General features: G+C 32.4%; 1 long non-coding RNA gene across 1 annotated transcript in view; it reads right to left on the reverse strand.

Moving 5' to 3' along the window:
* Positions 1-3,580: 3,580 nt before the first annotated feature.
* LOC130219958 (uncharacterized) overlaps positions 3,581-14,480 on the reverse strand; it is a 42,114-nt gene continuing 31,214 nt past the window's right edge. Inside the window, exon 3 of the long non-coding RNA XR_008836104.1 lies at positions 3,581-3,686. This is a non-coding gene — a long non-coding RNA (uncharacterized LOC130219958). The remainder of the gene's footprint in view (positions 3,687-14,480) is intronic.

Raw genomic sequence — 14,480 nt, forward strand, 5'->3', positions numbered from 1 at the left:
ATTGGTTTAATACACGTTATGCTCAAAACACACCCATAACTGATTAAGAGAATAAGCACAACCCTGTTAGACCATGCGCCAGGGCGCAGAGCGTATTTTTCCGTCCTTAAAATAGCAAAAGTGGATTCGCACATGTCCTTAATGCTTTGCGCCATGGGCTATAGACTTTGCACGTAGATCATTAAAATAGAGCCCAAAATATATATATTTTTATTAATCATAATAAAAATGTTATATTGTTATACTTAATAAATATGATCAATTATAAAAAATGAATGGAAAGAGATTAATAGAGCTCTATCTTTCACCCCAATTCAATAACTGAATTTTATTTATGTTACCAACACTGTCAAAAATATCCATAAATTAGCAGTTTTCTGTATTTTGTAATTCATATTTTTATTTAAAATCTTCCCCCGTTTATTTATGCTTTTAATTTGCATTATGGAACCTGAATATTTCTTCCAAAAACACGTTGAAAAGTTCAAAAAGTGACTTTTATGAACATTTTAATAGTTTAAAGCAGTGTTTCTCAACCATGCTCCTGGACGACCACCAACACTGCGCCTAGATTGTTAAAATATAGCCTTTTAGGGATGAAATAGAAAGTTATGGTAATTAATAACCAGTGCCGGATTAACCAATGGGCATAATGGGCACAGGCCCAGGGGTTGAATAAATAATCCTAATATTCCAAGATGGATTGTTAAAAAAATCTTCAATAATTATCGATATCGAATGATATGATACATAATATCATGATAAATATTTTAGCAATATCATCCAGCCCTAATAGTATTATATAATATCACTGTTTTACTCGCTTTTTAATTAAATAAAAACACTTTGACTCCTAACTAAACACTGTCAGGCTTGCATTTCTTGGTTCTCTCCTTCAAATGAAAGCATGTGATGTGGTGAATCCTGTCTCCTGGAGTTTGCATTTCTCTGTGCATCTTCAAGAAACATCCCGAAGGCACTTTCAGAGAGACACATCAAAAACACACACATACACACAGAGAGTGTATGAGTGTATGTATGACAGTCAGAAAGGGTGACCCGCTGCAGTCAGGTTCAGGAGAGTAACTTTCATCAAATGGAGAGCTGTCAGTGCTGGAGAGGGTCAACTAATGCCGTCTCAACGTCTACACACTTCAATCAGACAGACGGACAATCAGACAGCGCTACATCACATCTCAGAGGAGTGTGTTTGTGTGTAGGTGAGAGAGAGAGAGAGAGAGAGAGAGAGAGAGAGAGAGAGAGAGAGAGAGAGAGAGAGAGTGTTAACAATTGAAAGTTACAAAGTGTGTGTGTGTGTGTGTGTGTGTGTGTGCGCGCGTGTGTGTGTGTGTGTGTGTGTGTGTGTGTGTGTTAACAATAGAGAGTTAGAGAATGTGTGTTTGTGTTTGTAAGAGAGAAAGAGCCTGTATGTGTTTGAGTAAAAGAGAGTGAAGAGATCAAATGTCCCCACAAGTATAGCAATACTAGAAAATTGTGACCTTGTGGGGACGTTTTTTAGACCCCATGAGAAAAATGGCTCCAAAACCATACAGAATGAAGCCTTTTGAAAATGTAAAAAATGCATTTGCTTCCTGTCAGGGTTAAGCTCAGGTGTAGGGGGATTGAACATTTGTACTTAAAAAAACATTCTGTCTATGGGAAGTCTCTATAAAAATACCAGTACAAGTGTGTGTGTATGTTTGTGTATGTGTGTTCAGTTCAATTCAAGTTTATTTGTATAGTGTGTTTCACAATCATTATTGTTTCAAAGCAGCTTTACAAAAAGTGCACCTTATTATTCAAATTCAGAAAAGTTCAAGTTATTAGTTACCAAAACTTTCTATTTCATCCCAATAAGGCTCTATTTTAACAATCTAGGCGCAGTGTTGGTGGTCGTCCAGGAGCATGGTTGAGAAACACTGCTTTAAACTATTAAAATGTTCATAAAAGTCACTTTTTGAACTTTTCAACGTGTTTTTGGAAGAAATATTCAGGTTCCATAATGCAAATTAAAAGCATAAATAAACGGGGGAAGATTTTAAATAAAAATATGAATTACAAAATACAGAAAACTGCTAATTTATGGATATTTTTGACAGTGTAGGTAACATAAATACAATTCAGTTATTGAATTGGGTGGAAGACAGAGCTCTATTAATCTCTTTCCATTCATTTTTTATAATTGATCATATTGATTAAGTATAACAATATAACATTTTTATTATGATTATTAAAAAATATATATTTTGGGCTCTATTTTAACGATCTAGGTGCAACGTCTATAGCACATGCCGCAAAGCATTAAGGACATGTCCGAATCCACTTTTGCTATTTTAAGGATGGAAAAATACGCTCTGGGCCCTGGCGCATGGTCTAACAGGGTTGTGCTTATTCTCTTAATCAGTTATTGGTGTGTTTTGAGCATAACGTGTAATAAACCAATCAGAGTCTCATCTCCCATTCCCTTTAAAAGTCAGTTGTGTCCCGCCATGGTGCACTTGCTATTTACATGCCGGAATTTGTAAGTGAACAAACAGAACGCTTCACTAGCTAGAAAAGAGTAAAACAGAGCATCTGCAGCACAAGGATAAAGAATGATCCTCCTCCATTCAGCCTCTTTACTTTTACTCTTTACTTTACTCCTTTACTTTCGTGGATAAGGAAACTGTGATGTACAAACTCCACTGAAGACATCCGTTAGCCAACATATTTATTTCGTTTGTTAAGTGCAAAGATTTGTTTCAAAACTATTTATAACTTCAGTTCTCATTTCCAGCAAGCAAATAAATGAACAATAATAACAAAGTGTCGTCAAAAAACTCACTTATATTCAAACACACTTCCTGTTCTTATTTCCCATATGGTGATACAGATGTCTCCAAAACCCGACAGATGGACAAATCTTAACTTGCTTTAATTAAAACAAATACAAATTTGCATATATTAAATAATACCACAAATAATAACAACATTATATAAATGCAAATTGAAAAAATCCCTCTGAGATAAAAAAGGCATAGAGGTAGTGGTTTTAATATGTATCTAGAAAATAATCATTTTTGTAACATTTTAATTCTTAAATTTTTTTTCATATGTAAAGATATTTGTGTATTGCTGTACATCCTGTTTGTGTTAAGCAATGTGTAAGCATTTGGACCTTAACACATAACTAACGCTCTCTGCACTGGACTTTTTAGTTGGTCAATGGTGTGGTCTATTTCCATTCCTCAAAACAGCAACACACCAATAATGCGCCTTAACACACCTCCTTTTTAGACCAGCACACCCATGAGTCCACAAAGTGGCGCAAATTGATTTCCTATTTCAACAATGTGACGCGAAATGTGAAAACTACAGTTGCACTGGTCTGAAAATAGCAACAAATCGCGCCAAACATGCGCCGGGTGTATGATAAGGCCCTGTTAGTTACTATTAACTTTACCTAATTAACAGTTAAAATCATCATATATAAATACAGTTAACCTGCAGTTATATAGTATATAGGTTATGTCTAGGTGTGCATGTTCAATGAAGGGCATTACGTGTATGTGTTTTGTGTGTGTGTGTTTTCTGACCTCTGACACTCGCTGGCATGCAGCACCAGGTCCTGGTTGTTTTTGGCAGAGAGCGTGAGCTGGTGTTCAGTGGAGTTGAACACATCCAGCAGCAGGTGACACTGACGAGTGCTGAGGGGCAATGACAAACACAGATTCAAGAATGATTAATTAACGCAAAAGACTCTCAGCACACACAAATCACATTCAAATGAAGCTTCTACATGTGCGGCACAGCAGCCAATCAAAGGTTCAAGATTAATATACATTCAAATGAGCTAGGAATATGAACCAATAAGATTGTGCTGTCAGGATATTGATTGATTGGTTGGTTGGTTGGTTGATTGATTGATTGACTCATTGATTAGTTGGTTGGTTGCTTGATTGAAACTAATTTAATAACTTTAACAAGAGGCAATGCTCTGTTAACCATCATTTGGGAAATATTTAAAAAAGAAAAAAAATTCAAAGGGGGGGGGGGGCTAATAATTCTGACTTCAACTGTGTGTGTGTATACATATATATATATATATATATATATATATATATATATATATATATATATATATATATACATATATATATATATACATATATATATATATACATATATATATATATATATATATATATATATATATATATATATATATATATATATATATATATATATATATACATATATATACATATATATATACATATATATACATATATATATACATATATATATATATATATATATATATATATATATATATATATATATATATATATATATATATATATATATATATATACTGTATATATATAATAGAACATAATAGAATATAAACATAATAGAAAATATTGTGGTGACACGGTGGCTCAGTGGTTAGCACTGTTGCCTCACTGCAAGAAGATCGCTGGTTCGAGTCCCTGCTAACTCAGTTGCCACTTCTGTGTGGAGTTGGCATGTTCTCCCTGTGTTGGTGTGGGTTTCCTCTGGTTCTCTGGTTTCCCCCACAGTCCAAAGACATGCGCATTAGGTGAAGTGAATAAACTAAATTGGCTGTAGTGTATGTGTGTGAATGCGAGTGTGTATGGGTGTTTCCCAGTACTGGGTTGCGGCTGGAAGGGCATCCGATGTCTTAAACATATGCTGGATAAGTTGGCGATTCAATCCACTGTGGCGACCCCTGATGAATAAAGCGACTATGCCGTAGGGAAAACGAATGAAACATTTGTGAACATTTCCTTGCTCTGTTAAACGTCACTTTAGGAAATATTTAAAAAAAGAATGAAAATTTCACAAGAGGGCTAATAATTTTGCACTAACCTGTATCATCGCCAGAATAAACAAATAAATAATAAACAAAACAAAACAAAAAGATGATTTCCACAAAAGCATAAAGCAGCGCATTAAAATCAACTTTTTTGAGCTAAAAATCTACATATTTGAATGATTTCTGAAGCAACAACAAAAAAATCATGTAAAAATTAAAGTAATTATTCTTTAAATTATTAATAATTCTAAAATAACACTTTCATTATTTATTATCATTTATTGCATGTGTTTTAAGCCATAAAATATTTGGCTTAAGTTGTTTAATTCTCATTTTGGCATCACAATTGACGCACACACACACACACACACACTAAAACAGATGGGCACAGGGAGGTCATGCAGATGTACTTGTCATCTTCTGTCCAAGCATCAAAGGTTATCATCTCTTTCATGTACCAAAGGCTTTGTGTGTGTGTGTGTGTGTGTGTGTGTGTGTGTGTGTGTGTGTGTGTGTGCGCGTGTGTGTGTGTGTGTGTGTGTGTGTGTCTCTATGTAAACACATTCTCCAATCCACCACAACAAACCAATATTCCACTGTTAACTGGATTTTGTAAATAACACAGTATTCAACTGTAATATGAACAGTATTTTACTGTAGGACATTTATGCTGTGTTACTGTATTCTAAGGTTGAATTGTGAAAATGACAGTATATTTTACAGTAAAGACAAACAGCACTGTAAATACATATACAGTGGTCCCTTGCTTTAATGAGGTTCACCTTTCGCAGTTTCACAGATTTTTTGGTGTTCTGCATCCTAATTGGCTGTAGACCATTGTTAATCAATCTCCTCAGTGTCTCCTGTACAGTATAGAGTGCGTTTAACATGCCAATGTAACATGAATCTTCGATCGCTAGCAGTGTGAGTTCCAACAAGGATACAAAAAGGGTTGCAACTGTCCACAGCAAGACCATCGCAAAGGTAGTCGCACACCAGATGCGTCACGCCTCGATGCGCCACACAGTGCCCTGCATTTTAGAATTGTAAACATAGGTTTCTATCAGGGTACACACACCTGTGCTGCAATTCGGCGGCTGTCTGCGGTGCGCAGCTACGACTAAGGACACTGTTCATACTTCTGCCGCGCCATCTGAATAATTTCATTTTAAATAACATGCTAATGTGATGTCATGTGCAAGGCTCATCCGGTGTGTGACCCCCTTAAGGATGGAGCCTGCTTTAGCTTTGTGGATCAGTGACTGCAGGAAAAAGAACATTACGCCGGATGCCAACATTACACGCACAAAAGCTAAAAAGCTTTATGAACCTTTTGCTGATAAATAACAGGTTTTGATCTCTGGTTTGATTCTATAATACTGGACTTATTATTCTACTAATGTTTAAACTTTGATTTGATTTGATTTATTTATTTTCGGACAAAATATCATACATAATATATCATTAACAAAAAAATACATTTAAACATGGTCGAAAATGGAGTGGGATGAAGCACAAGCTTATTATTTTCCCACCCCATTACCACATACATCTTTCGTCTATTACTTAAACCTATTTCTTCTTTTACTTATCTCTTCTTTTTACATGAAACATATTTTATCCTTTTGGCATATTTGACAAATTATATGTTTGGTTCCATTTGTACCTTTATATTTTGTAAAATAAACCCAGAGTAAAAACCTAGTACTGCAAATAGTCATTAATTAAAATTTCATCATACCTTTCTCTTTTTACAGCTTTTCAATCACCTTCATCATTATATTCCTTTAATAATATATATTTATACAACTTTTTAAATTGATTATTATCCTGACATTTTTTATATAGGAATGACTAAGAGAAAATTAAAATTGAGATTAGCGGAGCATAAAAATGCGATACGTACCTGTAACCCACAATATCCTATGGCCCAACATTATAAAAATCAAGGTCACGGCAATCCCAGTTCATTAAAAATAGTTGGGATTGAACATATTTATCATTTGACAAGAGGAGGAGACAGGATAAAAAGATTAAAACAGAGAGAGACTTTTTGGATCTATACGTTAAAAGCAACTAGATTCCCAGGTCTAAATGGTGAATTAGACTTTTTTTCATTTTTGTAAAACAGTTTATCCATAGATGATCCACTGATTATCATCATACATTGTAGAATGTGTTTGTATTTTCCCATGTGTACATGTTTTTATACGTGTATGTGTGTATATATGTGTATGTGCACATGTAAATGTGTTGTTAAGTATGTATGTACATGCCATGTTTAAGCATTTTTTGTATATCTGTGCATGGTTTAAAGTCGCCCTCTATCTATGCTGAATTAATGATGATAGTTGACTATGTCGGTTAAATTATTTGAGTATTGTAGAGATGTTTGCATGAGTCATGTGACCTTAGTACTCAAAAGAGACTCTAAACGCACCTGATCACTGTTTACCCCGATGAAGGCAGATCTCTGCCGAAACGCGTAGGTTTCTTTTAAGATTAAGCCATGTTAATAAAGGCTTTTTAAATTTTCCACATATTCAGAGTGCCTTGGACTAATTTCTTTTGATATTATCCTGACATTGTTTGAGAGTCTGATCTAGACTGTTCCATAGTTTTACACCACAGACAGACATACACAAACTTTTTGAAGTTGTTCTTGTTTTCAACCTCCTAAAATTTAGTTCTTCTCTCAGACTTTATCCCCCTTGTCTTTCTTCGAAAAACGTTTGTTCTCATCAACTTGTTGAAAGTGTTTAAATGAGAGAAAAGTGAGGAAATGTTAATGTCTGTCTGAGAAAAGTGTATAAAGTGTGTAGTGAGGGGTTTTACAGCTTTAAAATCTATAATAATTGTAAAAAACAGTAAAAAAATAAATCTGACTAATTTGCAGAATTTGCCTATTGAAAGTTATTTTTAGAACGTAACTCCCACGATTAATGAGGGACCACCATACAGTACAGTAAACGGTGCTGTAAATGTAAATAGAGTAGTTTTGCTGTAATTGATTTACAGTAAGTTACTGGCAAACTACTGCCAGTGATGCCATAATATTTTATTAGATATTTTTTGAAGATACTAGTATTCAGTTTAAAGTGCAACTTAAAGGCTTTACTGGGTTAATTAGGTTAATCGGGCAATTTAGGGTTATTAGGCAAATCATTGTATAACAGTGGTTTGTTCTGTAGTCAATAGAAAAAAATATTGCTTGAGGGGGCTAATAATATTGACCTTACAATGGTTTTTAAAAAACCAGCGTTGCAGAATGAACCGCCAACTTATCCAGCACGATTTTACGCAGTGGATGCCCTTCCAGCCGCAACCCATCTCTGGGAAACATCCACACACACACTCATTCACACTCGTACACTACGGACAATTTAGCCTACCCAATTCGCCTGAACCGCATGTCTTTGGACTGTGGGGGAAACCGGAGCATCCGGAGGAAACCAACACGAACGCAGGGAGAACATGCAAACTCCACACAGAAACGTCAACTGACCCAGCCGAGACTCGAACCAGCGACCTTCTTGCTCTGAGGCTACAGCGCTACCTACTGCGCCAGTTTAGACTTTAACTGTATCTACTCATAATATCTAAGATGTAGTCTGCATCAGCACCCTTAAGGATTAAACATTTATAGTGTTTTCAGTTTCCTCTTGAATCTCCAGAGGTATAAATAGCGGAGATGCTGAATGTGAGCGCTCTGGACATACAGTATCTCTCTCTCTCTCTCTGTCATTTCTTACAGTCATCGGTAGAGAATGAATCATTGCACGAGATGCTGCCAAGTTTTAAATAGTGGGGAGAAAGTGAGAGCGAGCGCCAAACTGCGCTGACAGAAGATCTGCTGTCCCTCCATCCCTCCATCAATCTCTCTCCAAAACCAGCAGACGCTCAAAGTCCTCCTTTCAGAAGTCTGTCAGATGAGTTCACACACTCTCTCATATAGTGCACGCGAACAGGATGACTTTTATTATTGTATGATGACTTATCAGAATGTTGAGTATGGGGGCGGGGCTTAATTTTTGTGCTCCTCCTCTCAATTTTTATACTTGAAGAATCTTAATGGTTGGAGGGGCGTGGCTAAGCTTGTTTAATTTAAGCTGTCAAGCTGACGTCATTAGAGAAGGGCTGCCTAAAGAGGATGGTCAGATTTTAAGGGAAACATCGATTAATTGTTCGCTTTAAGACTATATCTCTTTATTATACATTCATTATTAAGACACTGTATTTCTAATAATAATATAACACTTAACATAATATAGAATTATGCTATGTATTTTATAGTTGTAATGTTGAGTTGGGTTGACAACAGAGGTGAGGATCCACATGCAGTTTATTTAAATATCGTCAGGCAGGCAAAGGTCACAACAGGTGCAAAGAGGAGCATAAAGGTGATCCAAAAGCATAGTCAGAGTACAGACGAAAGGTCGAGACAGGCAGCAAAACAATAAACAAAACAAGGGTCAAAAACAAGGTAAGGCTAAACAGCAAAACGCATTGAAATGCTCACTTACAGGATATAAGACTCAGCAAAGTGTGTGTGAGTGAGGTGTATTTATTGTCCTGGTAATCAGTCCTCATGAGCTTCAGCTGTGTGTAATCAGTGGTGGTTTGGAACTAGTGTGTGTGTGAGGTGCATGATGGGAAATGTAGTCTGGTTAAATGTCAGTTGTGATGTGTAAAATGTACTCTAGCATGTCTGGTGGACACTCAAATTTACTGTGACAATAGTAGCATATATTAGTAGTATATAATGCATTTACACATTCAAATATATATAATAAATAAATTAATAATAATAATTAAACACTTAGCATAATATATAATTATACTATGTATTCTTTAGTTGTAATGTTGAGTCAGGTTGACAACGGAGGTGAGGATTCACATGCAGTTTATTTAAGAATCGTCAGGCAGGCAAAGGCACAACAGGTGCAAACAGGAGCATAGAGGTCATTCAAAAGCATAGTCAGAGTACAGGCGAAATGTCGGGACAGGTGGCAAAATAGCAAACAATAAACAAAACAAGGGTCAAAAACATGGTAGGCTAGACAGGAATGCTTTGAAATGTTCACTTACAGGACACAAGACTCAGCAAAGTGTGAGTGTGAGTGTATTTATAGTCCTGGTAATCAGTCCTCATGGGCTTCAATCAGTGGTGATCTGGAACTGGTGTGTGAGAGGTACATGATGGGACATGTAGTCTGGTTAAGTGGCAGATGTGACGTCTAAAGTGCCCTTTAATGTGTCTGGTGGGCACTCAACTTGGTGACTGTGGCAATAGTAGAATTAATATGCTATATTAATAATGGCATTATATTAAAATGCATTAATTTAGAATTGAAAATAATTGATTAATTTAAATGATCAATATCAATTAGACATCAATTTGACATTATAATATTTTAAAATTAGACTATTATTTATTAGTAGTAGGAGTAGTAGTAGTAGTAGTATTATACTACTACTAATAATAATAATAATAACAATTATAACAACAACAATAGTTAATAATAATAATAAATAAATAAAATAACAAACAAACAAAAAATAGACAAATAAATGAAATTTAGACATTTTTTTGTTGTTGCTTTTGTTCATATTCACATACTGTACGTGAAACTTGGAATGTTTGAATGGAAAGATAGCACAGCAAAGCCTGTCGTTTTCTTCGGTTTGGCCTTTGAATATTTTCTTCATCTCACCACAGAAGACAAAAGCTTTTTTATTTTAAGACAGGTTGTTTGCCATTTAATGCTCTTCCTGTATTATTTGAGTGTTAAGAGCGATGCTAAAGTGTGTGTTGTGGGCGAGTGTTAATGCTGGCTGACTTTAGTAATTAAACTGTTGCATTCTACAACATTTATTTGCTCAAACACACATTAGTCCACACAACAGAGGCGTGGGTGTGAATTAGAGACACAGGAAAGCACGGTATCTTTAAGAAGCTTTAAAGAGGTAGACGTGTGTATGTGTTTGTAGAACAGACCACAACTGTTTGTCTAAAGTCAGTGGACAGACATTTACAGAAGATTTCAGCTTGAGAGCATTAGTTGTTAATGCCAGTTTACTCACAGCACACAAGAGAATCCTTTAATATTAGTGTATGCATTTGCAAATATTTGCTGTTTATTTAATACATTATTTAAAATAATCTAAACATTGAACTTTATTTACATGTTTTCATTAATAGTAACTATATAACTATACATTTGCTACAGTATATGCCATGCTATTTTCTCACAGATAGTGTAACTATTGCATAACAATAAATAATTAAATTTGATTATTATTATTATTATTATTATTATTATTATTATTATTATTATTATTATTATTATTATTATTATTATTATTAATCTGGAAGCAATGTCACCAATTGATTTATATATTAATAATAAGTGTAAACTATCTAACTAAATAAAACAATACAATTAAATAAAAAATAAATATAAATAATTAACTAAATAAATTAATAATTTGTATTATTATTAATCTGGAAGAAATGTCACCAATTGATTTATATATTAATAATAAACAATAATAAGTATGTTAAATGTAACATATTATATTAATATATTGTTGTAAATTATTATAATAATATATTGTTGTAAATTATTATTATTATTTAGTCTAGCCTTAACAAAATATTTAATCCTTTTTAGTAATTCTAAATGACAAATTCGCGTAAACATGCAAACATTATTACTTAAATAAAAAATACAGCATTTAAGATTTTAATTATGTAAATGCTGAAAATATTTGCAATTTGCAATATTTGCATTACCAATATTTTATATATCTAAAACAATGATCAAATTTAATTATTAAGATCTGATACTTTAATAAATAATAACAATAATAAAATAATAATACAAACAACATTTACTATTTTAATAATTAAATAAAAATAATAAACACAACATTTTACATTTGATTTAAAATAATGCAAATATGTGCAATATGTTGGCAAAATATCTAAAACAATAATCATATTAAACACTTAACATCTGATACTTTAATAATAATAATACTAATAAATATAGAATTAATTAAATAGAAATAATAAATAAAGCCTTTTAAATTGTGTTTAAAATACTGAAAATATTTGCAAAATGTGGAATATTTTAGCACATCTAAAACAATAATCATATATAATAAATAACATTCTGATACTTTATTATTATTAATAATAATAATAATAATAATAATACATATTAAATTAATTCCAAATAATAAATAAGCACATATAAAATTGTATTTAAAAACTGAAAAAAATGCTAATTTAGCTATATTTTACCACAATATTTAATACACAACTTTTAATACTTTAATAATAATAAAAACATTAATTAATTAAAATTAAATTAAAATTAAAAAAATAAATACCACATTTAAAATTGTATTTAAATACAGAAAAAATGCAAAGTTTGCTATATTTTACCACATTATCTAAAAAAATAATCATGTTTAATACTTAACATTTGATACTTTAATAATAATAACAACCAAATAATACATATTTAATTAATTTAATAAAAATAATAAACACCACATTTAAAATTATATTGAAATAATGAAAAAATGTAGCAAAATTTGCAATATTTTAGCAAAATATCTAACAAAATCATATTTAATACTTAATATCCAATTATTATGTAATAATAATAATAATAATAATAATAATAATAATAATAATAATAATAATAGATATTATATTAATAAATAAAAATAATAAATATGAATCAAGAATATCATAGCCCCCCCAAGTGGTCTCTTAATTATTTTTCATAAGTATTATACATATAACCTTGGCTGTAAAAACAGAAATTCTTCTTTTTTTTTTTTTTTTTTTGATGAATAATAACATTAACAATAAAATAAAGCAATTCCTCCTCCTTTCCTGCACCTGTTGTCCTGGTCTGGAAGTAATGAGGTGCTTTTGCATTTAGTGCTGCTATTCTTGGAGCGCCTGAAGCTGACGGAGACGCACACAGAGCGGCGACTGCTGAATATTTCAGGATTTTCCTCTTCTGTGTGCCGTGAATACAGAAGCTGTTGTTTTTGGCCAGTCTCCAGTTCGTCGAATGAAACTTTCTTGGCCTCGCGTGGAACAATGAGCTAATCATAATTTCAGCTTTTATGGCCAGCGCTTCAATTAATCACATTGAGAGGAAAAACTTTTGCCAAACAAGTGCAGAGCGCTGCTGAGAAAGCGAAAACTGCAAAAACTCAGCTACAACCCACTTATAAATCAGATTACTCTTCATTGGATTATCTTAAACTCAACTATGTTGTGATTAAAATATTAACATATCAAAGCAACATTTAATAAACATAGCACTCAAAATGATATATTAAAGGGCGCCTATGATGAAAATCATCTTCCTTAAGCTGTTCGGACAGAACTGTGTGCAGGTATAGTGTGTCCACAGTCATATTGGAGTGATAGAAACACAATTAGTCTTTTTTTTTTTTCTGACGTAAAATAGGATCCACATCCCTCCCATTTTGAGGTTCGATATTAATGAGTATCCTGTCACATTTGCATGCAAAGCTAAATGTGCACGCTGTATCTGTGTGTGTGTGTGTGTGTGTGTGTGTGTGTGTGTGTGTGCGTGTGAACTTTGTAACGACTTGTGTGAATGTGTGTGAGACACAAAAGGGGTAAACAAGGTGCCCTTTAAAATAAGAAATAGCATATTAATCATATATGTTTACAACTACCTCCACTAATAAATATATAATAGATTATTATTATTGTTGTTGTTGTTGGTATTATTATTATTAATAATAATAATAATAATAATAATAATAATAATAATAATAATAATAATAATAATAATATGGTTAATAATATTGTTATTAATAATAATAATAATATTATTATTATTATTATTATTATTATTATTATTATTATTATTATTATTATTATTATTGTTATTATGTAACATAATATTTAACATATTTAACATATTTATTAAACATATTCAATTTTTATTATTATTATTATTATTATTATTATTATTATTATTATTAGTTGTTATTATGTAACAATATTTAACATATTTAATAATGTTATTGTTGTTAATTAGCATTATAACAATAATAACAACAACAACAATAATAATAATAACAATGATAAATAATATTTTTATTATTATTATTACTAATATTATTGCTATTACATTACTATTATCATCTTCATTCATTCATTCATTCATTTTCTTTTCGGCTTAGTCCCTTTATTAATCAGGGGTCACCACAGCGACCTTCCAGCTGCAACCCATCAATGGAAAACATCCATGCACACTCATTCACACACATACACTACGATAAATTTTTTAGCCTACCCAATTCACCTGTACCACATGTTTTTGGAATGTGGCGGAGCATCCGGAGGAAACCCACGTGAACACGAGGAGAACATGCAAACTCCACACAAAAATGCCAACTGACCCAGCCAAGACTCGAATCAGAGACCTTCTTGCTGTGAGGCGATCGTGCTACCCACTGCGCCACCGCGTAGCCCTGTTTATTTATTTATTTATTTATTATTATTATTATTATTATTATTATTAAAAATATTAAACTTAAAAAAATTATTACAATCATTCATTTATAAAAACTATTCAAAAGTGATTATTCAAAA

The sequence above is a fragment of the Danio aesculapii genome, unplaced genomic scaffold (assembly GCF_903798145.1).
Source record: "Danio aesculapii unplaced genomic scaffold, fDanAes4.1, whole genome shotgun sequence".
NCBI classification, from domain to species: Eukaryota; Metazoa; Chordata; class Actinopteri; order Cypriniformes; family Danionidae; genus Danio; species Danio aesculapii.